Source organism: Lepisosteus oculatus, chromosome 6 (assembly GCF_040954835.1).
Source record: "Lepisosteus oculatus isolate fLepOcu1 chromosome 6, fLepOcu1.hap2, whole genome shotgun sequence".
Taxonomy (NCBI): Eukaryota; Metazoa; Chordata; class Actinopteri; order Semionotiformes; family Lepisosteidae; genus Lepisosteus; species Lepisosteus oculatus.
Genome location: NC_090701.1, coordinates 39,691,646 through 39,715,832, shown reverse-complemented (window position 1 = coordinate 39,715,832; position 24,187 = coordinate 39,691,646). Strand labels below are relative to the sequence as shown.

The window sequence follows — 24,187 nt, the reverse complement described above, 5'->3', positions numbered from 1 at the left end:
CATATTAGCAACAGACAGCTGAAGTAAATTCAGAAGAATTATGTTAATATCTTAGAAGCCCCCTTCTTTACACATGAACACTGTTATTTCTACAATAATTTTCCCATTAAAGTAAAATCACCCAAGACTCACTACACTCTAAGGCACATTAAATTAATTAGGCCTAATTTTTTGTCATCAAATTATACTATTGTCCTGCTTTACAAGTTTCTAGATAGCGGTAAAGATTACCTGATATGTTCAGTACAATAAGCCAATTTAGGCCACCTTATATCTTTAAGAGGACAATATTAAACCCATGACTACTTAAATCAATGTTGAAATAGGAGATGGGCGATTATTGTTAAAATTGCTGTAGGTGTTCCATGAGGTTCTTTTGAACACTTCTCTAATCAAGGGTGGCACCTAGACAGCACTGTAATTAATAATAATTACTACTCAGCCTGAACCAAGGATACAGGAGTACTCTACAATAATACTTCATCACAAGCAAAAATTACAGTGGTGTGAAAAAGTGTTTGCCCCCTTCCTGATTTCTCATTTTTTTGCATGTTTGTCACGCTGAAATGTTTCAGATCTTCAAACAAATTGAAATATTAGACAAAGATAACACAAGTAAACACAAAATGCAGTTTTTAAATGAAGGTTTTTATTATTAAGGGGAAAAAAAAATCCAAACCTACATGGCCCTGTGTGAAAAAGTGATTGCCCCCCGCCGTTAAAACAAAAATCAACTGTGGTTTATCACATCTTTGGAAAGCTGAGTTCAATTTCTCTAGCCACACCCAGGCCTGATTACTGCCACACCTCAATCAAGAAATCACTTAAATAGGACCTGCCTGACAAAGTGAAGTAGACCAAAAGATCCTCAAAAGCTAGACATCTTGCTGCGATCCAAAGAAATTCAGGAACAAATGAGAAACAGAGTAATTGAGATTTATCAGTCTGGAAAAGGTTATAAAGCCATTTCTAAAGCTTTGGGACTCCAGCGAACCACAGTGAGAGCCATTATCCACAAATGGCGAAAACACGGAACAGTGGTGAACCTTCCCAGGAGTGGCCAGCCGACCAAAATTACCCCAAAAGCGCAGCGACGACTCATCCAAGAGGTCACAAAAAACCCCACAACAACATCCAAAGAACTGCAGGCTTCACTTGCCTCAGTTAAGGTCAGTGTTCATGACTCCACCATAAGAAAGAGACTGGGCAAAAATGGCCTGCATGACAGAGTTCCAAGACAAAAAACACTGCTGAGCAAAAAGAACATAAAGGCTCAACTCAGTTTTGCCAGAAAACATCTTGATGATCCCCAAGACTTTTGGGAAAATACTCTGTGGACTGACGTGACAAAAGTTGAACTTTTTGGAAGGTGTGTGTCCCATTACATCTGGTGTAAAAGTAACACAGCATTTCAGAAAAGGAACATCATACCAACAGTAAAATATGGTGGTGGTAGTGTGATGGTTTGGGGCTGTTTTGCTGCTTCAGGACCTGGAAGACTTGCTGTGGTAAATGGAACCATGAATTCTGCTGTCTACCAAAAAATCCTGAAGGAGAATGTCCGGCCATCTGTTCGTGATTTCAAGCTGAAGCGCACTTGGGTTCTGCAGCAGGACAATGATCCAAAACACACCAGCAAGTCCACCTCTGAATGGCTTAAGAAAAACAAAATGAAGACTTTGGAGTGGCCTAGTCAAAGTCCTGACCTGAATCCGATTGAGATTTTGTGGCATGACCTTAAAAAAGTGGTTAAGGCTTGAAAACCCTCCAATGTGGCTGAATTACAACAATTCTGCAAAGATGAGTGGGCCAAAATTCCTCCACAGCGCTGTAAAAGACTCATTGCCAGTTATCGCAAACACTTGTTGCTGCTAAGGGTGGCCCAACCAGTTATTAGGTTTAGGGGGCACTCACTTTTTCACACAGGGCCATGTAGGTTTGGATTTTTTTTTTCCCTTAATAATAAAAACCTTCATTTAAAAACTGCATTTTGTGTTTACTTGTGTTATCTTTGTCTAATATTTCAATTTGTTTGATGATCTGAAACATTTCAATGTGACAAACATGCAAAAAAATAAGAAATCAGGAAGGGGGCAAACACTTTTTCACACCACCGTATATACCTCTCATAATCATGCATCCTCAAAAGGATTGGGATATGTTAGAGGTGTAAAAGAGAGCATATATCACACCAGCCTGACTACCCACATCAGAAAATACCAGTAACCCCAATTTGCACACCAGTTTATAAAGTTATTATGGTCATCTCTTTAGAGAACTGAAACAGTTTTGTAAAGTCAGTGTTCAGCACCAGCTGATGGCCACAGTGTTTTGTTACAGTAATCAGCTGTGAATTGCCAAGTCTGGAAATAATTACTGTTCTGACAGCAATTACTTAGCGTTTAACATGGCTAAACATAGCTCAGTTTGATTATTTCTGGGTCAGGCTTTTGTGGCATGTACTTGTTTCTCACAACGTGAACTTGATTCAGATGAGTAACCAGGTCTGCTTTTGCAACAGCCAGACAGCATCCTTTTCAAACCAACTTGCCTACCAGGACTTTATTTAGAAAATACATATAAGGGGCTAAAAAAGGCAGGGGAAAAAATAGGGGTAACTTTCTTTGCATTCATATTTCATATTTTTTAGAATTATTGTAGTTTATACTTCCTCATACCCCAGTTACAAGCAATGACTTCTTTGGTTTAACTTTGGTTAGGGATAACAACAAGCTTGTAAGAGATACAGTACAGAAGATAACATTGCATTCTTAACAGCACTCTCATTATACAGTCAGTATAGCAGTCCTTTTATGCACTAATGCCAAAGCAGGTATGAGGCTGACACCATGAACCTCACTAACAAGGAATTGTCCACAAACTGGCATCAGAAGCAGTCCTATTTTCCATATATTCTTCTATGACACGGGAATTACTTTTGATAAATCCAGAAAAAAAGTATCAAAAATAAATAAAACTGGAGCTCACAGGGGAGAAAAATGGGGGGAGGGAGTTAATCGAATCAATGCATCCCAGTGGGGAGGATAGGGGATATTTCAGTCTCCAGTCAGCTTCGTAAGGGGGAATTTTTGGGGGGTTGCAGTTAGACCTAAAAAACAAAAGGATGGTGCTGCCAGTACGGCATTGCACACATTCCACGTGTAAGCTTGGCATTAATTAGCTGGTGTGCTACGTTCTTTAGAGGAACGGAGAGGACCGCACGCAGACTGCATCCCAGTCAGGACAACCATCCAGCTTGTTCACTGCTCTGGCCCACAGAAAGCTAACTGGGCGTGGAATGGCCAGTTAAAAAAAAACAGAGAGCGAAGAAATGAGACAGTTATTGGAAGTGTTAGCTAACAGCGAAAACTAGCTTGTCAGCACATTTTAAAAAATAATTGAATGATGTACATCATTGCTGTAGTCTAATCCTTCCAGAACAGAATTCCTGGAATTGCTGACAATGCGGGAAATATGATACCTCGTAGTAATTTCAATATAAGGGTCTGTGAAATTATAATTAGTGAAAAATCACAATCAAATGTTTATTCTTATACTGTACTGTTAACTTAGTATGTGAAGATTCTATGATTTTATATAGTCCACAGGAAAGAATATGAATGTGAGAAGCCATGCAGTCCAACTTGTTCACAGAGTTTCTAGTAGCTTACCGACCTAACAATCTCATCTGGCTGTATCTTCAAGGACCAGCATCACAGCGGGTCAGTTTTATTCTAGACCTCCATTGCGTAATGAAGAACGTCCCTATTTTAAACCTAAATGCACTCAGACCGAGGTTCCTTTTGTATCTGTGGGTTCTCATCTCACTGTTAGTTCTCTGGGTTGACTGTCAGTACCTTTCAGACTTAAAAATACTTCCATTATGTGCTATTCTAATCTCTTCCGTTCAAACACGTTGCTTTCACGTGTCTGTGTAATGCATTCTCTTGAAGCTCTGTTTTGAACTGTGTCTCAGACTAGCCCAATGCATATTATACTTTTTATGCAACATCTCTTGACTTGAATTCCATGCTATTCACAGGGTCGACTGGTGTTAGGGATCTGTTTAGCAGGGCCTAAGGGATACAGGCAAAGAAAGGCGATGATATATCGGAAAACAGTGCTCTATTTACAGTGCTGAAGAAATAAATCCAAAAGAACAAAACATAACACTGGTCTCTGCGATCTTACTACACCGAGCCTCTCCAAATCCATAACTAAAGCAGAACCAGGCAGCTAAAGTAATAACCAGTACCAACCAAAAGCAATCTAGAACTTTCCAATTCACCTGGACTTCAGCTCCATTCTCTCCCTAGCTCACAGGCAGGAGACTCCTTCAGGACGCCTCTGCTTCCTAGTGTTGTACTGTTATCTGACCAATGGTCTTCATCAGACTGATCAGGTGACAACATGACCACAGGTCATCTCCATAGCCTTCTGGAGGACGTAGCGGCAGGAAGAACTGCCATCTTGCTTCTCCTATGCTGCAGTGTCACGGTAGGCTAACATTTTGTTGTCTTTTGTCTGCTTACCTGAATAAGGAGCGGACTCATTAAGGAGTCCACAGAAAGCACCTAGGTCATAAATCCCTCTCATGCTCTCTCCCACCCTTTTTTGCATTTAAAATATACAGGGCAGTCCAGAAGTACTTGAACAGTGACACACCATGTTGTTCTGGCTCTGTACTCCAGCACGTTGGATTTGAAATGCAACAATGACTATGAGGTTTAAGTGCAGAATGTCAGCTTTAATTAGAGGGTATTTACGTCTATATCGAGTGAACCATATAGGAATCACAGGCCTTTTTATACACAGTCATTTCAGGGGACCAAAAGTAATTAGACACATTAACATAATCTTAAATAAAGTTATCATGTTTAGTACTTGGTTGCAAATCCTTTGACTGCCTGAAGTCTGCGACTGATAGACATCACCAGACGCTGGATATCTTCCCTGGTGATGCTCTGCCAGGCCTGTAATGCAGCCGTTTTCAGTCCCTGCTTGTTTCGGGGGCTTTTTGCCTTCAGTCTTGTCTTTAGTAAGTGAAATGCATGCTCAGTGGGATTCAGGTCTCCTTAGTTAATGAGATAGATATTGACTTATATCCTGTCACATCTATGTTTCACATGAATTATTGAATCTGATATTAAAATATAGGGCAAATTGTAGTGAAAAGGTTTGGTGCTGCTTTTTTAAAACGCCCTTATTCTTACACTGTTATTCAAAAACCCATTGAAACATAAAAGGTCTATACACAACAACTGTATGTTTCAATCTGCCACAAAACTGTAACCCCTGCAATGTTCTAAGCCACCACAGTCCTCCCTCTTAAGATCAACTGCATGGATCCCAGTCTCTTAAACCAAAAGAAACTGTTCTGAGTTAGAATCATAAAAGGAAATAAAGAAAAGAGCAGAATGCTATACCGGAAAAAAGAGAGATTTTTATCCTTAAAAACAGGAGGTTCGCCCACGCATTCACCTGGGACTTTTCTTGGCCAGTGCAGGCAAGCCAGAAGGTTATAGGAGCCTGGGAATGTTTAACATCTAGAAAGTAATCATAACCCAGCAAGAGCAGAGGGAATTGCACAGGAAATGTGAAAAGTAACCCTTTCCTGCCAAAATGTACGAAGAATTTCTCTTCTTATTTTGCCAATATGTGGAGGAAGCTGGCTGGGATTATCAGTTATGGACTAGAAGCAAAGAAAAACAATCGAACAGACAATCACAGACTTCACACTTTACCTACAGTACACTGGAACTGCTCAGCATTCCGATTACATAGAAAATGGCTTCAGGCTCTGCCAGAGTAGTTCTAAAAAAAACTACCCTATTGTTTTTATACTGTATTTTAAGAGTTTCTAGCTTTAACAATTACAAGGTCATTACTCATACAGTAACTGCTTAATTACAAATGCTACACCGATCAGCGTAATTACTGACTCAATAGCCGTTACATGAAAAGCCATTGATAACATAGGGAAATTAACACACTTACTGTTAAAATTACTAGCATGCCTTATACTACTCTTTATGCTGAGATAGTAAGTTTTTGTGACGTGCGTTATTAATACCTTAAGAAAGATTCCTAGCTTCACAGAAATTAATAAATTTAATGGCACTGACCGAACTTAGAGAATCCACAAAACTAGTAGTAATGCAAAGGCTCAATGAATACTTGAAATTGACTTTTTTTTAAATCATTTTTTTCTTGCGTAACATACGCCTAATGTAGTGTACTTATCTAACACTCTATTAAAAATAATTCAATATACTTGCCAGTGTTGTGAGTTCTCTGGTTTTGACTGGCACTAATGCATAAATACTCAATTAATCAGCCTGAAGCTCAATGGTTAAATGGAATATTAGCTCTAAAATCCAGCTGTGACATAAAAGATATCCAATCATGAAATGTTCTCTTGCACATTTAAATAAATGATATTCAGTAATGGCTAATGGGAAGAGGTAAGTGGTTGGTGGCTAAATATTAGATTAGGAATGCATTTCATACCCATCCTCTGGTAAACCAGGTTAAAATTCGTGCTGCTCCTGGTACGCTTTAAGGAAAAAAAAAACATTGTGCTTAACAATACAGGTGCTCACTCTTGGCTATTGAGTTTTAGCAAATAAGAGAAGCAGCAAAAAATAAACTACATATCAAGGATGTGCTTCAGGAAATTGAGGGCTCTTTCTGCTTGCTGTCAGTAACACACCAGCAGCATAACACAGTCATTATGAGGCCTGCAGCGCAGAACATGTTCTGTATTGCTTTAAAGATTTGGGGGGGGAGGCAGACATGCTGATTAAAACCCGTCCCCATTCTAATCTACAAAATTGAGTACATAAAGAGCGTTTTAAAGGCCCTGCTGCCATGGAGGGACTTGCTAAATATGCAAAGAGAACAGGGGAGGCAACTAAAAAAAATAAACAAAAAGACCAAAATGTATTTTAACTGAAAAATAAACAAGGAACTAAAAAAACGATATGAAACATTTTAATCAATAAATAGGACAGAACGAAAGCACACTGCAACAAATGACCTGTTTGAGGCTTTGTACAACCAAAGCTTCTTTGACCACATACAGGAATCCCAAAACAAGAGTGCACCACTACCCAGCAAAACCACAAGAACCTACAACTGCGCCCCTGCTAGGGTAGAGATGGGACAGTTAATGACGCAGGCAAAAACAAAGACTTCCTGACTGAGTCAGATTACCCAGGCTGCTTTGGTCCTAACTAATTGACGATATTCAGTTACCATAACCCTAGAAAAACGGGTTATTACTGCAGAAAGCACCAAAAAGCTGTTGGGCAGGAAGAAAAAATAAACTTTAAATCTCCTTCAACTCTAATTAGTCATTTCAACCTTAAGGTGAAGTCAAATATAAAGTCAATACAACCATGCTCGCTGAAAAGCTTTTAGTCTTAATTATTGTCCTAATTAGCTGTGACTCTCAAGAACTACGCAATCTGTTGGCTCTTCTTCTGTGTGGCGTCAGTGAGAAATGACTGCAATATTGACAAAGCTACTTTGGCTTTCCATTCAAAAGCAACCACTGTAAAAAAAAAACTTTGGCAGCACAGATCTATTGCAGTGTCATCTACTGTGTAATACTGTTGCTTTGGAAATGTAAGCAGATTCATATTCTTGTCTTTGTTTGCAGTTTCACGGGGGGGGGGGGGGGCGCAACCTATCCCAGCAAGCATTGGGAGCATGAGGAGATACACCCTGGTCCGGGTGCCAGTCCATCGCAGGTCACACACACACTCACACACTCACACACTCACACACTCACACACTCACACACTCACACACTCACACACTCACACACACGGGCCGGTTATCACAGAAACCAATTAAGCTACTGTACCAATATGTCTGGAATTGAACCAAGGATGCCTGTACTGCGAGCCAGGAATGCCAACTGGGGCCATTGTAATGTATTTAAAAAGCCAAAATGATGGTTAGGTTCTGTTTCTTCTTGTCTTCCCGTCACAGATGTGGACCCTATTTGACAGAGAACCGTGATTCTAGATGAGCTGACTAAACAAACTCAAGCACCATTTTGCCTTGCCTTCTTTTGAGCAGCTATGGTCTCTAATGTCAATGTGTTGAAAACAGCTTGCGTGTCTTGCCTGAATAACACTAAAAAAAAGAAAGCCACCCTTAGTTACCTTTTGGAACAGAAAACCTTTTTGAGGGCTGTTAGAGAATGGACTGAAGCTGATAAAGACAAAGGAAAAGGAACAGTCCAGCTTAGCAGCTGCATGTTATTACTCTATCCCCAGTTCACAGGAAATGAACAATCATTTAGCACTGACAGGTACATGCTGAAACTCACTATCTTTCCTCTAAGACCTATGAAATAATGTATTACAGCAGTTTAGCATTAACCTCAAGGCTTACTTCAGATTTTTGCCAAGGTCAGTCTTATACCTTAGCTGTTTTTGTATACTTACAAGAGGAAAGGAAAGATGTTGCTGTGAGACCAAAAAAAACAGAACAACAGAAAAAGCATCTAAAGCACTTTTACTGCTTATGAAAACTTGTAATTTAAAGGTCTCTGGTGAGTTGTGGAAGGCTTAGCATATCCAACTTTAACTGGGGTGTAACTGAAAGGCTGCCTTAATGGACTGCCAGATCAGAAGAGAGCAGGCTGTAAATGCACTGCCTGTTAAAATAATAGCATCTGAAAATGATCTGCACACTGCAAAGAGCTGGATACCCCAAACAAAAAAAAACACAATAGAAGTCAGTATTCTGTATACTGTAGTTTAACATAACACAATTAATTTAATTTAGTATTTAAGTACAATTAAGGAAACCTTAACACTCACCACTAGTGTGTGATTTACTGTGAAAAGAGGTTTAACAATAAATATTCTTCACACTCATTTAATTATTTACCTGAATATAAGTGTTATAGTGGGGAAAACAGAATAATAAAATAGTTTAGCCTTTTATAAGATGCACAGTTTTGTTGTAGTGTTGTTGAGGTTTTTCCACTGTCTCATACTATATGGTATTATTGATCTGAGAAGCCATGCAACTCAATTAGCACTTTCTGACTGTGCGTTAACCACTCTAGTATTTTGCTAAACATAAACAACTCTGCTAAGCCAAATACTTCACTTACCAATGATTTAACCGATCAAATGAAACATCACTGGGTTCTGAATAGTGGAGTTCAAATCTACTAAAACAAATTCATCCTGATTGAACCGAGTTAAAGGTTTCTTCAAATAGAGTGCAGACTTTTATTATGTCACATCCTGTTATTTCTTTTGTAAAAATAAAGTAGCATAGGCACTCACAATGAAAAGAATAAGTGGAGAAACTTGTTTTGTCTGGACACTGCAATGATAATGATTTCAAAAAATTAAAAAGTACAGGAACTGGCAGGAATGTAAAACCACAGATGTCGAATGTATTTAGAGAACTATACACTTTTGCCATTACTCATTTGTGCTACTTCTGCAATAGTGATTTTTTTGTGCATCCTGAATAAACTACATACTGATCACACCTGCTGCTTTTTAGGTCATAAATACTGTATCTTCTGTATGATAACATTTAGACCTACAGTCTGCATGACATTTTAGTGTAAAACCTGGCAGTTCTCTCAGGTCAAGTGACATGTTTATTCTGTTTGTCTGCAAAGAACAAATGAAAGCAACATTTAATGCAGCAAAGGAAATTATAGTAACTAGCATTTTTAAGCAAAACCCCCACAGAATGGAAAGTTTTACAGTTTCCTTTCAGAATATTAGTTACATTTTCTGAATCTATTACAGTCAGGCTCTCCAATTCCCTTATAAATCAAGAAAAACTGTGGTTCTGCAGAAGAGGAAGAAAAGGCGACACAAAGAGCACGGTGTTTTTCCTTTTGAACTTTTATTTCCATAACACCGAGAACAGGGGTTACGTTCTGCTTTGCTCCGAGTTCACGGCACAGGGAATGCCCCCTGGAGGAAATGAGTCCCCGATCTGAACCAAAAAGCCCCTCTTCAAAAGCTTCTCAAGTAGCAGAAGCATAGCAGTGCACTAACCTGGAGCTGACCTCCTGCAGGCCGGATAGGAATAACGAATGTGGTCAGATTTGTGTATTTCACACACACATACTGGAGCATCACTAGAACAGGGCAGTGCAGCACCTTTAATTATCCAACTTGCTACTTCACGCAAATATTTATTTACAAATCATATGTTTTTTTATTAAGGCGGCATGGTGGCAGAGTGGTCAACATTGCTGAATCAGGGCACTAGATCCAATTCTGGACCGGGAGTGCTACCTGTATCTGTGGAGTTTGCATGCTACCTGGAGTTTGCATGTTCTCTTCTCGCCCATATGGGTTTCCTGCAGGTGCTCCAGTTTCCTCCCAGAGTCCAGAGGCATGCTGGCAGGTTAATAAGCTTCTGGGAAACTGGCCCTGGTGTGAGTGTGTGCGCGCACGCCCGAGTTTGTGTCTGTCCTGAGACGAAGTGGGGCCAGGGTGTGCCCTGCCTTGTGCCTGTTGCTTGCTGGGATAGGCTCCAGCTCTCCCCCACAATCCCGAATTGGAAGAAGCGGTTCAACCATGGATGAATGGATGGAGGTTTTACAATAAACGCATAAAAATAACTGGTCAGGGAGCTGAGGATTTTAGAATGATCAAGATCCCTCTTGTTGAGTTATGGTTCTTGAATAAATAGGTTCTCGATTTAGCAATGAATACATTCATTACAGTGAGTAAAAACCATGTTTGTTTTGTAGCGACATCTTTTATTCCACATTACTGATATGAAAATCCAGTGGCAAGCTCCAAGTAGAAATCTTTTTCAAACATTTTGATGATGAACCATGAAGATAAGCCTTCCATTTTACATGATAAAAGTAAAAAGGCTTTCATGGTGTGATCTTTCTCAACACTAAGTGACAGGCAGAGAATATTCACTATGTTGTATTCATTCCAAAAGATTTTTTGTTTTTACATATTGATTTTCATTACTAAGACCGAACTATCAAGTTGGCTTAGTTTCTTAGTTTAAAAAAAATGCCATTTCATTTAAATAGCAACATGTTCCAGTGGACAAACCACAGCCCTGGCCAGGTGCACTTTTGGTTATTTGCCATTTCCACATCTTGTCTACGTACAAGATTCTTTGTTAATAGCATAATTGTTTCAGGAAGGTCTGAGTAATCACTAAGAAACAGAATCCAGATTGCTTTGAGGACCGATAATGCTAGCTTTTAAATCAAAGACAGAAGGTTAACAGGAGTAAGGATGCCTTGGGTTAAAACGACACTCCTCTGTTTCCTCAACACGAGCACATATGGGAGTCTGAATGCAGCTCCTAGGAATGACAGGCTTGGTGAAGTCATTCCTCACCCAGGTATTTAGGCTGCCTTTCCCACTTCCTGTCTCATGTGACCCAGTCACTAATAAAGAATTCCTAGCTACTCCCATCTAAACATGGTTTCCTGTTTATAGAGCGCGTGGGTTCAATTTTCAGCTGGCTGGACCAGGTGACTTGTAAAAGACACATTCCACCCCAGCATGAAGAATACAAACTGAGACACCGTTGATTTGGTTACGGAATGCCTGCAATTAAATTTGCTAGACTTCTGCCACGTCTCTGTCTGGAGAGCAAACAAGTTTTTAATTATTCAAACAAAATGGAGAATTAAAATGTTATAATACAAGCTTCTTTTCCATAGCAAGATATCGATACCTAGTTTCAAGAAATCCAGTTAACTGTTAAGGCAGAAAACCAAAATTCACTCGAGACTTTTTATTAAATAAACATCCACCGTAATAATAGCTCCTCAAAGACTGAAATAGTCTTTCTCGATATTTAAGCATTTTATGAACAAAAGGTTCAAATACAAACCCTTTTCAATTATTTAATTTTCACTTTCTATCATTATTTTCCTTCTTTCTTGTTTTCAAAAGCTGGCACTTCCTGCTAAGATACCCAATCTAAAAAAAAATAATTTCATTTTTTTTTGTCTCGCGCTCATGATTCCTGGGATTTTTTTTTCTATATCACAACTCCATATTTCACACAGGATCAAGCATAAACAGTGCCTTTTAAAGTTTTGATTTTTGAATATTCATATCTTCAATATGCTTCACCTTTTGTAAAACAGAGATTCTTGTGCTCTGCGTTTTCTGAAAATACTCTTACATACCCAAAAAGCCTGTTATCTGTGTTATTTGTAATGGCAAGCAATGCTACCCAGGGAGAATAATTTAGGTTATTCCTAAATCCTAAATCCCTACAGCTACACATGCTTTGCTTTCTTAAATCACTACAGACTGACATACCCAGACCAAATTTGGGAATGCAGCAGTGTTAATTCTCAAGAGTGGTTTTCCTGTGTGTAAGAGTCCCATGACAGAATTAAGGTATTTTTTTCAGGAAAAAAAAAACATATCGACTCAATCTGTTTATTCCAGTTTTCACCCCCACAGAGCACCTGCGCGAGAGGGACTGTAATGTAGAACTGCATTTGCAAGAGAATTCTAGAAGGCAAGCAGTAAGCAGCTTGTTCCTGCACTTAGGCTGGAAGTGCAATTATCCACGAATTAAATATGCATCGGCCTATTATCACACCCATTTTATTCTACAATCTGCATTCCACTTGTAATTCAGTTTTTTGAATGTTTGCCACCCTCTTATTTAAAACAATTTATAACTGTATGTAAAGAAAAACAAAAACATATTTTACAAGTAATTGGAAACCATGTACAGTATTCTAATGCGACGATAGGTTAACGCATTCTAAATCAAATGGGCATATGAACTATATGCTGCACAGTGCCTTGCACAATTATTCTCCCCTTCTTTCAATGACATCCAGTTTTGCTGAAAGGCAAACGGTTTTTAAATTCAATATTTTTCATCAAATTGGAATGGTCAAACTTTCTCTCAGACTTTTGAAGGAGGTGTTTTGTACAGCAACACAGCATTAAAGACCTGGCTATAAAAGGAAAGTTAATATTACATTTGACTTCAATGGCTAAAGGCTTGTGGCTGGCTGGTTGCTACTGTATGCTTCCTTAAAGAAGAAGGAACTGTATGCAGCTTACATCAACTGTCAAAGTACTGCGAAAACCAACATACCGTGGCAGCGGGATTCTGACAAAAATGCAATTAAGAGTCACTCCGTTTGGGAAAGGCTGCAGAGGGCCAACGAAATACTTCACAGCAGTCAACCGGACTGGCATCATCTTCACCACGCAACACGCAGGGGTTAACTGAAGCCAAAGGGGCTCTTGTTTGGCTTTAATGGAGTTTCCCTGTTTCTGTAACGTCTAATCACAAATTCAGAAGCTCTTGCAGTGAATTATGAATGACGGACAGGTATGCAAATCCAATATGGATGTCAATTTCATCGTTTATGCACAGCACTGGAAAACACCGCCCAAGCTCCCCTCTTAAATAAATATGTAAATAATTGAAAAACAGAATCTTTTACAACATAAAGGAGGGCAGGGGACTGCCAGACGCAAGTGGAATTGATGGGACCACAGCGTTCTGTGGGAACAGCAGCAGTAGTGAGCACTTTGTTATTCTTTCACATATCCCACACAATTAATAATAATAATAATTATAATAATTGCTTACACTTATATAGTGCTTTTCTGGACACTCCACTCAAAGTGCTTTACAGGTAATGGGGACTCCCCTCCACCACCACCAATGTGCAGCCCCACCTGGATGATGCGACGGCAGCCATAGTGCGCCAGAACGCTCACCACACACCAGCTCTCAGTGGGGAGGAGAGCAGAGTAATGAAGCCAGTTTATAGATGGGGATTATTAGGAGGCCAATGGGAAATTTGGCCAGGACGCCGGGGTTACACCCCTACTCTTATCGAGAAACACCCTGGGATTTTTAATGACCACAGAGAGTCAGGACCTCGGTTTTACGTCTCATCCGAAGGACGGCGCCTGTTTACAGTATAGTGTCCCCGTCACTACACTGAGGCATTAGGACCCACATGGACCGCGGGGTGAGCGCCCCCTGCTGGCTTCACTGACACCTCTTCAAGCAGCAACCTTAGTTTTTCCCAGGAGGTCTCCCATCCAGGTACTGACCAGCCTCACACCTGTTGAGCTTCAGTGGGCTGCCAGTTGGGAGTTGCAGGGTGATATGGCTGCTGGCATTTCTGCACGGGTGGACAGTTGCACAGCTAGATTCCACCTGCCACGTCTACATTCACCCGCAGAGTGATTTTTGACAAAAAGAAAAGGAAGAATCTCCTGATCTCCTGCACACCTTCATCCGATAGGTTGAAAGATACCAAAGACAAATGAGGAGTTCAGCAAAAACCCAGGCTGCTCCTCAGAGTGAACAACCCCAGGGAAACTGAGTGCCTTCACAGAACAAAAGCTGTTTCAAATTTGCTCTCTGCTCGACTTCTTCAGACAATATGATTTTCTCAATTAAACCTGCTTTGCAAATAATGACCCGTTGAGATTCAGTATGCAAATCGATACCCTTTCTGCTGCGTCCTGGACACAAGCTTCCTCTGAGGAAGTCCTTTTCCACTGGGCCATTGATTCAATGAACAAAAGCAAAGGACTTACTGTCTCATTTCTTTACGGCTTCAATTGCAACAACCGCAAAACCCCTCACTAATTCAAAACCACAGTATTAAGCACTCAGAACTCAATATTTTCAAGGTCTCGGCACTTTACATTAAACAACACAAAGAGACCACACTGAAAGTGAAACACGCAGTTTCCAACCTGGCTGTTCAGAATGTACATGCCCTTACACCTCCTCATGACATGAAAAAGTCTAGTCTACAGAAAAAAAATTCTGAAGACAGCGAATGCTTTCGCTGCTTGACTCCTAGACTACACTTCTGTGAAAAACCCTTCTGTTCTCTTTTTGTGTGAGTGCCTCAAAAATAGACTTGAAGTGTAAAAGTATAGAACAGGACGTGGAGCCTTGCGTTTTACTGGGCTGTTGACGCACTGCGCTTGCTGCCAGATTGTCAGGAACTGGAAAGGATTGACAGGGATGGATTTTCTTTCCAACGTTTCATAGTGAGCAGCATGGTGGTGTAGTGGTTAGCACTACTGCCTTGCAGAGCTGGGGCCCTGGGTGTATCCCCTCCCTTAGTCATGGTCACCTGGGTTTCCTCCCACAGTCCAAAGGTGTACCGACAGGTTAATGGCCTTCTGGGAAAACTGGCCCTGGTCTGAGTGTGTACATGTCCTGTGTCCGTGTGCCCTGGGTGTACCCTTGTACCCTTGCCTTGGTCCGACTCCCCCACAACCCAGAATTGGAAGAAGCGGTTAGAAAAAAGACAGATGGGTGTTTCGTGCTCAAATATTCAGCAACACATTTCCTCAGAAGTGGGGAGAAAAAAGAATTCCGTCTGAGAAGATAATATAATGTGCTCCCAAAATCTGGCTAATGATAGATGAGACTAGTAGTTTGAACAAAAAAAGTGCCTTGTGTGTGTTGCCGGTACCTTTATTAATCCAAAAACGGGTTTTGTGGCATTAATAAAATTGAGAATTTTATCCTTAAGTAAAAGGCTAGATTTTTGTTAAAACGGTTATGCATGGCTAAATACATAACACACATAGCGCTGCTGTTCCCCTGCCAGGATTCATGTCATCATGTCACTCATGGTCTCAGAGATGCATAGCGCTACTCCTTAGACCAAGGAAAGCTCAGCTGCCCCAGGATGCTGGATTTTCTACCACAGCACACTTCTATATGAGTCCAGTCACATACAGTCCACAGCAAATGCTAGAGGGAGATCGTGCAGTCAGATTGAGAAACCCTGTAGCCCCATGAGAGGAGGTCCGTCAGACTGGAAATGTTTAAAAAATAGACTTGGCCTAATAGTAGAGGATTATGGTATTTGAATCTCCTCATTTAAAAAACGTTTAGCGGCTTGAAAACGTGTTGAAAGCGTATTACATTGATGTTAAGTGTTATGCTCGTGTCAGTTAAGTGCTCCAGCACCTCAGTTGCCCATTGTAAATCTGCTCTCTCCCATTCATATGGGGAACCAGCACCTTTGTGATGTACAAATTAAACACTGCTGCTCACAGTATACTGTTTCAACACATCTGTAGAAAGGCACAAGGCAAATGTCCCACGTAATTATCATCAGCGTAGACGCTCAGCCTTCAGACATGCCATTTCCTGAGCCTGTGCTGATACACAGTGACGTAGTGACTCAGGGCCCTCTCAGGGGTACAGATGCATAACATATATCACTTATATGGGACAACACGGCCTTGTGTCTCTGTGTTACTGGTTGAGGAGAAATAAGCAAAGTGAGAAAAACAGATTTTTAAGCTTGGAAGGGAAACATCTGAAATTCATCTTTTTGCATGATTCAGATCATTAGCAGCGATCACTTTGAAGGTGAAGACCTTCTTGGATGGTGAAGCATGCAGACATGTATGAGATGGACTGCCCTCTCATTTACACAGGTGTTGTGCAGTAAGCGAGATATTGTTGACTTGTGTATATTTTCTGTCTTCTCAGCCTTTGAACTCTGTAGCTCTTTCAAAGGCACTGTTGCCCTCACAGAAGCAGCACTGGTTTCCTCCTTTCCCAGCTGCTCAGTTTGGAGGGACAGCCTGATCTTGGCAGTGTTGCTGTGGTACGATGCGTCTTCTTAATGATCAACATCAGAGTGCTCTAAGGGACATTCACTGTCTTTGAAATGTTTCAAACCCTTCTCCTGATCGGTGTCTTTATGCAACACCAGCCCAGTGTTGTTTCGAAAGTGCCTTGGTCTTCATGATTGAATATTTGGTTCACATTCACAATGCGACTGAGGGACCTTACAGAGGCAGATATATTTATTCAGAAATCCTGTGAACCACTATTAATGCACAGAGACAGAGGCCACTTAACTAATTGTGTGGCTCATTAAGGTAATTTTGTGCACCTGAGTTAATTTAGGTTTGTCATAGCAACGGGGGTAATTTTGTGTTGCAGCTTCTGCTGGCATTAACCTTATTCACCCATCAAAGTGTTCAGTTTGAGCAGTCAAGTTCTGGATTAAAAACCTTCACTTTAAAAACTAGGAATACATGGTTTCTAATTCAAGAAAATTGGAAGGGGGTACATCATTCTGCAAGGCGCTAGGCTTTTATGTCTTTCAAACCGATAATCAGATAAGTATCTTACAGCAAAACGGTAACAAGAAACTAAATAAACATTTTCATTTAGGACAGCAAAACTGTTCTTAAATACATCTGACACTAAATGACTCTCTTGACAGCGTCACTCACTTCTGTACAACACACCAAAGGGCAAAGTAGTTTATTACTGAGGCGGAATCACAGTGAGGAAATCCCTTCCCTTTGTGTTTCATTGTCACGGCTGAATGAAATAAGGACATGTTTGGAATGTACAGTTCATTTTTGGTATATTCCACATTTGGGATACGCAGTTAATTTCTAAAAATGGCAAGAGGCTATGTGACCTATCTTTTCTGCTGTAGTAAGTTATTGATCGAATAATTTAATTTACTCCTTCCTTTAAGGGTCACACAGTCACCTTCCACTAGGGTGTCGACAGCTACCTTATTCAGCATCTGCTAAATCTCTTTCCCGTATTGCTCCTGCAGGCTCGCTACCACTCATGTTATATTTGAAACACATGATCGTGCGTCTTGCTTGTAATACCGTGCACATAACCACTGAAAAAAGTCATTTCCATACCAACGTGTAATAACTCCTGTATTAACCCTGCCGTTCGTACACTGCTTGCAGTTTACCTCCTTTTGCACCTTCTGCAAATGCTACAGGCTTTCTTGCTCTAACAGTCTAGATCACAGGAAGATGAAGAGAAGAGCGGTGGAGCTGGAACAGGTCCCTGTAGTACCCCGCTCATGACCCCACTCCAATATGAGGCTATCAGCCTCATTAGGACCCTTCTTTAGCTTCCCGGGTAAGTGCACATTACCTTGGATTTCTACAGCTTTGGCTGTAGTCATCCGTTTTGTCAAAGGCTTTCTGAAAGTCCAAATACATACCTGTGATATACCTTCAATTTATCTCCTGCACCAGGTACTTGCTGAAAACTTCTAATAGGTGCATTAGGCAATTTATCCTTTCTCTCTTTTGCAGAATGCTGCTTGCAATTAAAGCTTACACCCGAAGAAGGCTCCACAGCTGAAACATTGAGTTTATTTTCTTCTCTTTTTAGCATGGAATAAACCTATTTCTTGTTCCTTTGCAGCCTACGCATGCTGACGCAGCTAGCCACCTGAACTACTGCTGCTTGCAATTAGATGCCTTTAGATGTAAGTGAGATAAAGCTGATTGGTCTATAATTCTCTGGTTTTGTGCTGTCCCCAGTCAGTAGGTACTGTACATTCCCTGCTCTAAGAGACATCTGAAATATAATTTTAAGTGAATTAATAACTTTCCTCATTACTTTGAGCTGTATTGGGTGAATATCTCATTCAGGGAATTTATTTGAATGAACCACTGAAATTACCCATTACTGATTGAAAAAAAAAATCTCTTACATGACTTTTTACTGTGCATATCCAAATGTAAATTAATTGGCCTCGATTTTTTCTTCATACCTAAAAACTATAATGGTTGACACTGCAATGAAAATGGACTTCAACAGTATCTTATTGCTTAATTTTCTCAGAATATCTCAGCCTAAATTAATCGGATGTTATTGTTACAATTCAGGTGTGGGCTACAAAATCGATATTGTTTGCCACTCACATCTTGAAAGTTCACATCTCAGAAAACCTAAAAACAATTTGTTTCATTTGAGATGTCTACCTAGCTGCAGGTAGGCTAAGAGACAGGTAAACAGAGATGATCATGACCATTTCCTGGTTTACTCTGGTTAATTAACTTAGTGATAAATCATTAGAGCCATCACAGGAACACAGCAAAAAGACAAAGACAGCAAACAGGAGGACAGAAAGGAAACAGAAGGGAGAGAGAGAAATAGAGAAAAATAAATACTATGACTTCCTCTAACGTGTACCATGCGAGAGAACCTTGTTCTGATCAATCTCTGGCTAAGCAATTTGAAGTTTGTTACAGGTTGGTTGCTTTCTGTCCTTTTCAGGTTTGGAAATTATGATTTCCTGTATACTGGAACCCTTAGGCTAAATATGTTCTCTCCTTTAGGAAAGAGGTTTCCATTTAGCTTTGGCCATTGATGCTGCAGGAAGAGAGCTTTAGTTCTAGGTTATATTCTTGTTTTAGGATGCAGCATTCTTGGTTAAGAGTTCTACAGAGAGTAGGCCCCTAAAACACAACTTTGTATACATGTGTTTTTGTTTCCTATTGGATGCTGTGTCTTAATCGTTATTAATAAATGTTTTTTCTCAGAGTTTCACTCTGATTTGATTACGCTCCCACCAAAACTGTGCCAGAGAATATAAAGAGCTTAGTATTTCCGTGGCCCTCTGAGTTTGTCATATCATCATTCAACAAGACAAATCTGTTCTGCAACAACAACAATAACATTTTTACAATTGATAGCTTTTACAAGCCAGGAAGGACCTAGCTAACGGACTGAATGTGACTGCTAACTAAAAGAAAACCAATTGGCTATCTAATTCATGAAAACATAAATAATTGTGTACACTATTAAGTCTATGTACACTTAATACTTAGACTGACCCAGCTGTTCCTGAGAAATAAATTATTGATTCGTTTGTTTAAAACTCTTCACAAGAATCAGCTATTCTAGTGTCTCTGCTACACATAAAACAAGCCCTTGATTTTCATAATCTGCTCAGAGACCACAATGCCTTTATCTCCCGCCATGACAAACCAATGAGATACAAAATGGATCCAAAAACTGGGAAGATGTCAAAAGACGATTTCAGGAGCCAGAGATACACCTCGAGGGTTCAGTGTTTGTCAGCATCTGTGAAATTACTGTGAAAAAATAGTGGATGACTAACAGTCAAACCACAGTTGTCAGCTGCTGGACTGTGATTACCACTCTTACTTCAAAATGTACCATCATCCATTTGCTTAGCACTTCATCCAATACAGGCTCATGGGGCAGCTGGATCCTAGCAAGCAATGGCCGCAAGGCAGGATACAACCTGGACAGGACACCAGTCCATCGCAGGGCAGGCAGACACACAGACTGGACTGGCCTTTCAGACACCCCCCGTACCAATTTTACAGAAGCCAATCAACCTACTAGTATTGTGTTGGACCGCGGGAGGAAACCAATGCAAACATGGGGAAACATGCAAACTCCGCACAGACAGTACCCCAGGTCCTGAACTGAACCCAGGCTTGCGAGGCATCGATACTGACCACCGCAACAACGTGCCACCCCAAAATGTACTGCTCACATGTATTTCACGTGAAACGCACAGGAGAGGCCATACAGACACCAGTTCTTCAATGACCGTGACTGGACAATGACTGGACTGTGAACCAATGCAGCAGTGCGACAACACATCTAACCCCCCCCTCCCCCCAACAATGATTCATCAATCAACCCTACAGCTATAAATCCAATCAAACTATGGACAAGGTTATGGTATGATGCCTCATCACTTTCCATTTTCATCTCCCTTGACATAAAACCTGCATGCAGCAGTCTTTTTTTGGAAGGTGAAATTTCTCACTTCGGACCAAATGAATGAAACTTCTTAACAGCCTAAATGAGATTCAGAGTCAGTCCATACTACAGGGAGGCCACATATGAACATGAATCAGGAAAGAAATTGATTTACTCATTCGAGTTACAAGTGTAGCCCACTTTGATGACCATTCGGACACCCATAAAGTTGAGAATAGAACGTGTTCTTCACTTGCAGATGCGAAGAATGTGTTTCCTTCCTAAGAAAAAACTTCACAATCAACAACTGCAAAATGGAAACCAAAGTCAAAATATTTCTACTATCTTGCGTGGGAATTATTGAGGAGAAAAAGTAAAACTGATAAAATAAAGATAATCACCTATTTCACGTGTGGTATTCTACGTCTAGTATTCTGGTATGTTCTAACTTCAGTCCAACACTTTCTGCTTAACGGTATGAATATTTAGTAACATATCTAAGTGTCCTGGAACTACCAGTATCATTAGACAAGGAATTGGATTGGGAGAAAGCTATTTGAATACTACCGCATCTCTGTAATTCAGTGTAGAATGAAAGGAAACCTTAAGCCTGATCAAACCTCACAAGTATCTTCTAAAGTGTTCCTTAGATGCTAAATGGATCACAAACATTTCAACTGATAAAGGGTCCCAGTGCATACATCAGCTCACATTTTGCATGTCTTTCGGATAAGATGTGCGTTACAGATCTCTAATTCAAAATATATATATATGTTTACATTGATTACAAAATCAAAGTTTGTGATTACGGGTAAAATCATTTCGATAAGTCCCAACAAAGCAGCCGCCTTACAGCGCTTAAAATAATAAAGATATGAGTTATGTTAAGGCCGAGATGTTAACCCACTGTCCACAGAACAGTGTGGAGCAGGGAGACGTGTGCATACTGTACATCACAATATCAGCTGAATAGAAGAGGGAACCACCGGGCTTGGGCAGGGGCGACAATGAAGAATTGAGTGCATTCCGATGCATCACTTTAATCTGGACAATCGCATTCTTCTTTACACCCAAGGCTAAACTCGTCGCTAATGTGCATTTGCCGGTTCAATTATGAGTACGAAGGATTCAGTCATGGGGGACAACGAGCGTTCCTTGAAACTACTGCCAATCTGCAGTTTACACAGAGCGCAGCCACAGCCTTAAAGTTACATGCATAAGAATATGCGTGCAATATATACGGCCTCGTAAACATTAGAGCAACCACTCTCAGCAAAAATGAAAGCAAAGTTTGCACCGCGAAGGAGAAATTACGCCTCATTAGCAGGAATGTCTACTTTGCCACAACCGCTGTACTCTCTGTCTAGACGTCGCAGCTTTTCCTGAATGTGCTCTGCAGGCCACAGCCTGCCACTGCCCTCAACCCTCCTATTGGCTGAAGTTACTGTCGTAATCCCGTCACCCAAGAACGCGATTGGGTTTTATTTTCCGCAGCTGCGGCGGCAGCCATCTCAGCAATCCTACAAAACTTGTATTCCTCACCTTTCGGTTGGGTCCTGCGGGCGATAAAGGGTTTTTCTTCCCGTCTATAAAAGTGTTACAGTTTAATTCTCATGCTGAAAAGCGCACTCACACAACTGTTTCGCCACAGCCATTTTGAGCTGTACTTTCTAAACGAAAAGAAAAGGGGAGTTTGTGTTGACTCGTTGTGCATTTGTTACTATTATCCTCTCTTTATTGTCTTAAAAATGAAATAAGACATTGAATAATTATCTAAGAGGTTTTAAAATATAATTTTCTTTTCTTATTTTAATAAAACGTTATTAAATGTATAGAAATAAAAACTGACGCTACCTCTCCGTAAAAAATGGTATGGCTCAGACAACACCGCATTATGTTGCACAATGTGACCAATGAGCGACAGGCAGGAACGCGATAGCCAATCAGAGCTTTAAAGGAGGGGCTTCCCGTCTTTCTCTCCTCCCCTTTCCAGCACCGCTCAGTGTGTATTTAGAGCCCCGGAGGCTGGCCGGTAGTGTCACTGAACAGATGCGAATCATTTGGATTTTTTTTTTCCTGTGGGAAAGTTGTTGTTTTTTTTTTTTAGTTTAGGTTTATATGAATTTCTGTGTTCCTTTCACATGCTCGTGAAATATTTGTCGCGGTCTTTTGGAATTGAGTCCGAGGTGGCGCAAAATTGGTGTTTTCTTTAGCATGATGAGTGTTTGGGAGTTTCTTCAGTTCAGATTTATTTCGGTCTAGTAGTGCAGTCTGCTTGGGTGCATTCTGGGTTAGTGTAAATTATGTTAATGTTATTATAGAATTCCGCTTATATAAGAGTTGATGCTGTGTGGGGGTTTGTTGTGGGCGTTTTTTAAAATGTTTAACTCCCGGGTAGTTATCAACGTGTGATCAGAAGGGCAACATTGAAGAACTCGTTCTTTGTATTATTAATGTGTATCTAATAACTGTATTTGTATTTTTTAACAACTATTTCGGAAAATTTGGATTCACAACTGACACAGTTTAGGTTGTTAGGGTAAAATATGAGAAAATTGAAATATGATACCGAAAGAAGACGGGATTTTTTTTTCCCGAAAGTTGGAGAAGCCTGGTTTACAGGCAATTTATATTTAGTTACTCGCTCTTGCATTTTTACACTGGTGCCTCTCAGTTCAGTCTTTATCTTAACGGTCGCGATGAGCTTCTTAAAGTGCCGAAGTAGGCTTGCAGAAGGTTTGGAGATCTGAAACAGAACATTGCCCCCGGCCTGTCTGTTGCCTTATTCTTTCCAGGAGTGGTGGGGTTTGGGTCTTTGGACTCAAGTGCTGCAGCCTCAGGCTGCATCGTTAAGTGGCGATGACTTCTTGCTCGTAATTCTGAGATCATTCTCCCTATTGTCCGTCTGAAAGCGAGCTTCCTCTCCATCATTATAATTGTTTTTTGCACATTTCCCTTCTCTCGGCAGCCCTTTGCTCCTGGGGGTGGTTAAGGCTGGACGTCAGGCTACGTAGGTTGTTGGTTCCAATCTCACTTGGGGCTCTACTGATGTACACTTGAGCACAGGGTAGTTCATCTGGATTGCTGCAGTAATCCCACCTGCAACAAAATGGACAAAAATGTGTATGTGAAAAATAGATGATTCATTATTTAAGACAAAAGTGAGCAAATCTATTCTATACAGGTATTTAATAGAACTTGTACAATTTCTAAACGATTAGCTGTACAGTAAATAGCCATGTTAAAATGGAGGGTATTTATTTTTTGAGGGCTCATGTTAAGATTTAAATCCGAATCCCACTGGGTTTGAGATATGTAATTTCTCCAGCTGTGGATAAATCTGAAAGTCTTCGAGTGGGATTTTGAGATCTAGAGGGAAGAGATTTTCCAGATGTCTAAAACCAGTGCTGGTACAGTAAATAAGAGGGAAAGGGCTCAGTGTGGCAGAGGAGGGAATGTCACAACAAAGAGTAATGCAGGAAATGACCTGTTTCGAACAGGCAGAAAAAAATATAGTGTCACAACACTGCGCTATTGTGCCAAACTGGATATCTGTAGTGCACGTAGTTCATAAACTGTGATAGATGAATCAAGGGTCTGCCGAAAGGTTTATTTGAAAACCCTGGGGAAAATAGATTTTTGTGTGCTTTGA

General features: G+C 40.4%; 1 protein-coding gene across 2 annotated transcripts in view; it reads right to left on the bottom strand.

Annotated features, from left to right (window-relative positions):
- znf438 (zinc finger protein 438) overlaps nt 1-22,185 on the bottom strand; it is a 71,243-nt gene extending 49,058 nt beyond the window's left edge. For both annotated transcript variants that reach the window (XM_015354051.2, XM_015354053.2), the window contains exon 1: nt 22,078-22,185. The gene's annotated coding sequence lies outside the window, so the exon portion shown is untranslated. The remainder of the gene's footprint in view (nt 1-22,077) is intronic.
- Nucleotides 22,186-24,187: the final 2,002 nt, after the last annotated feature.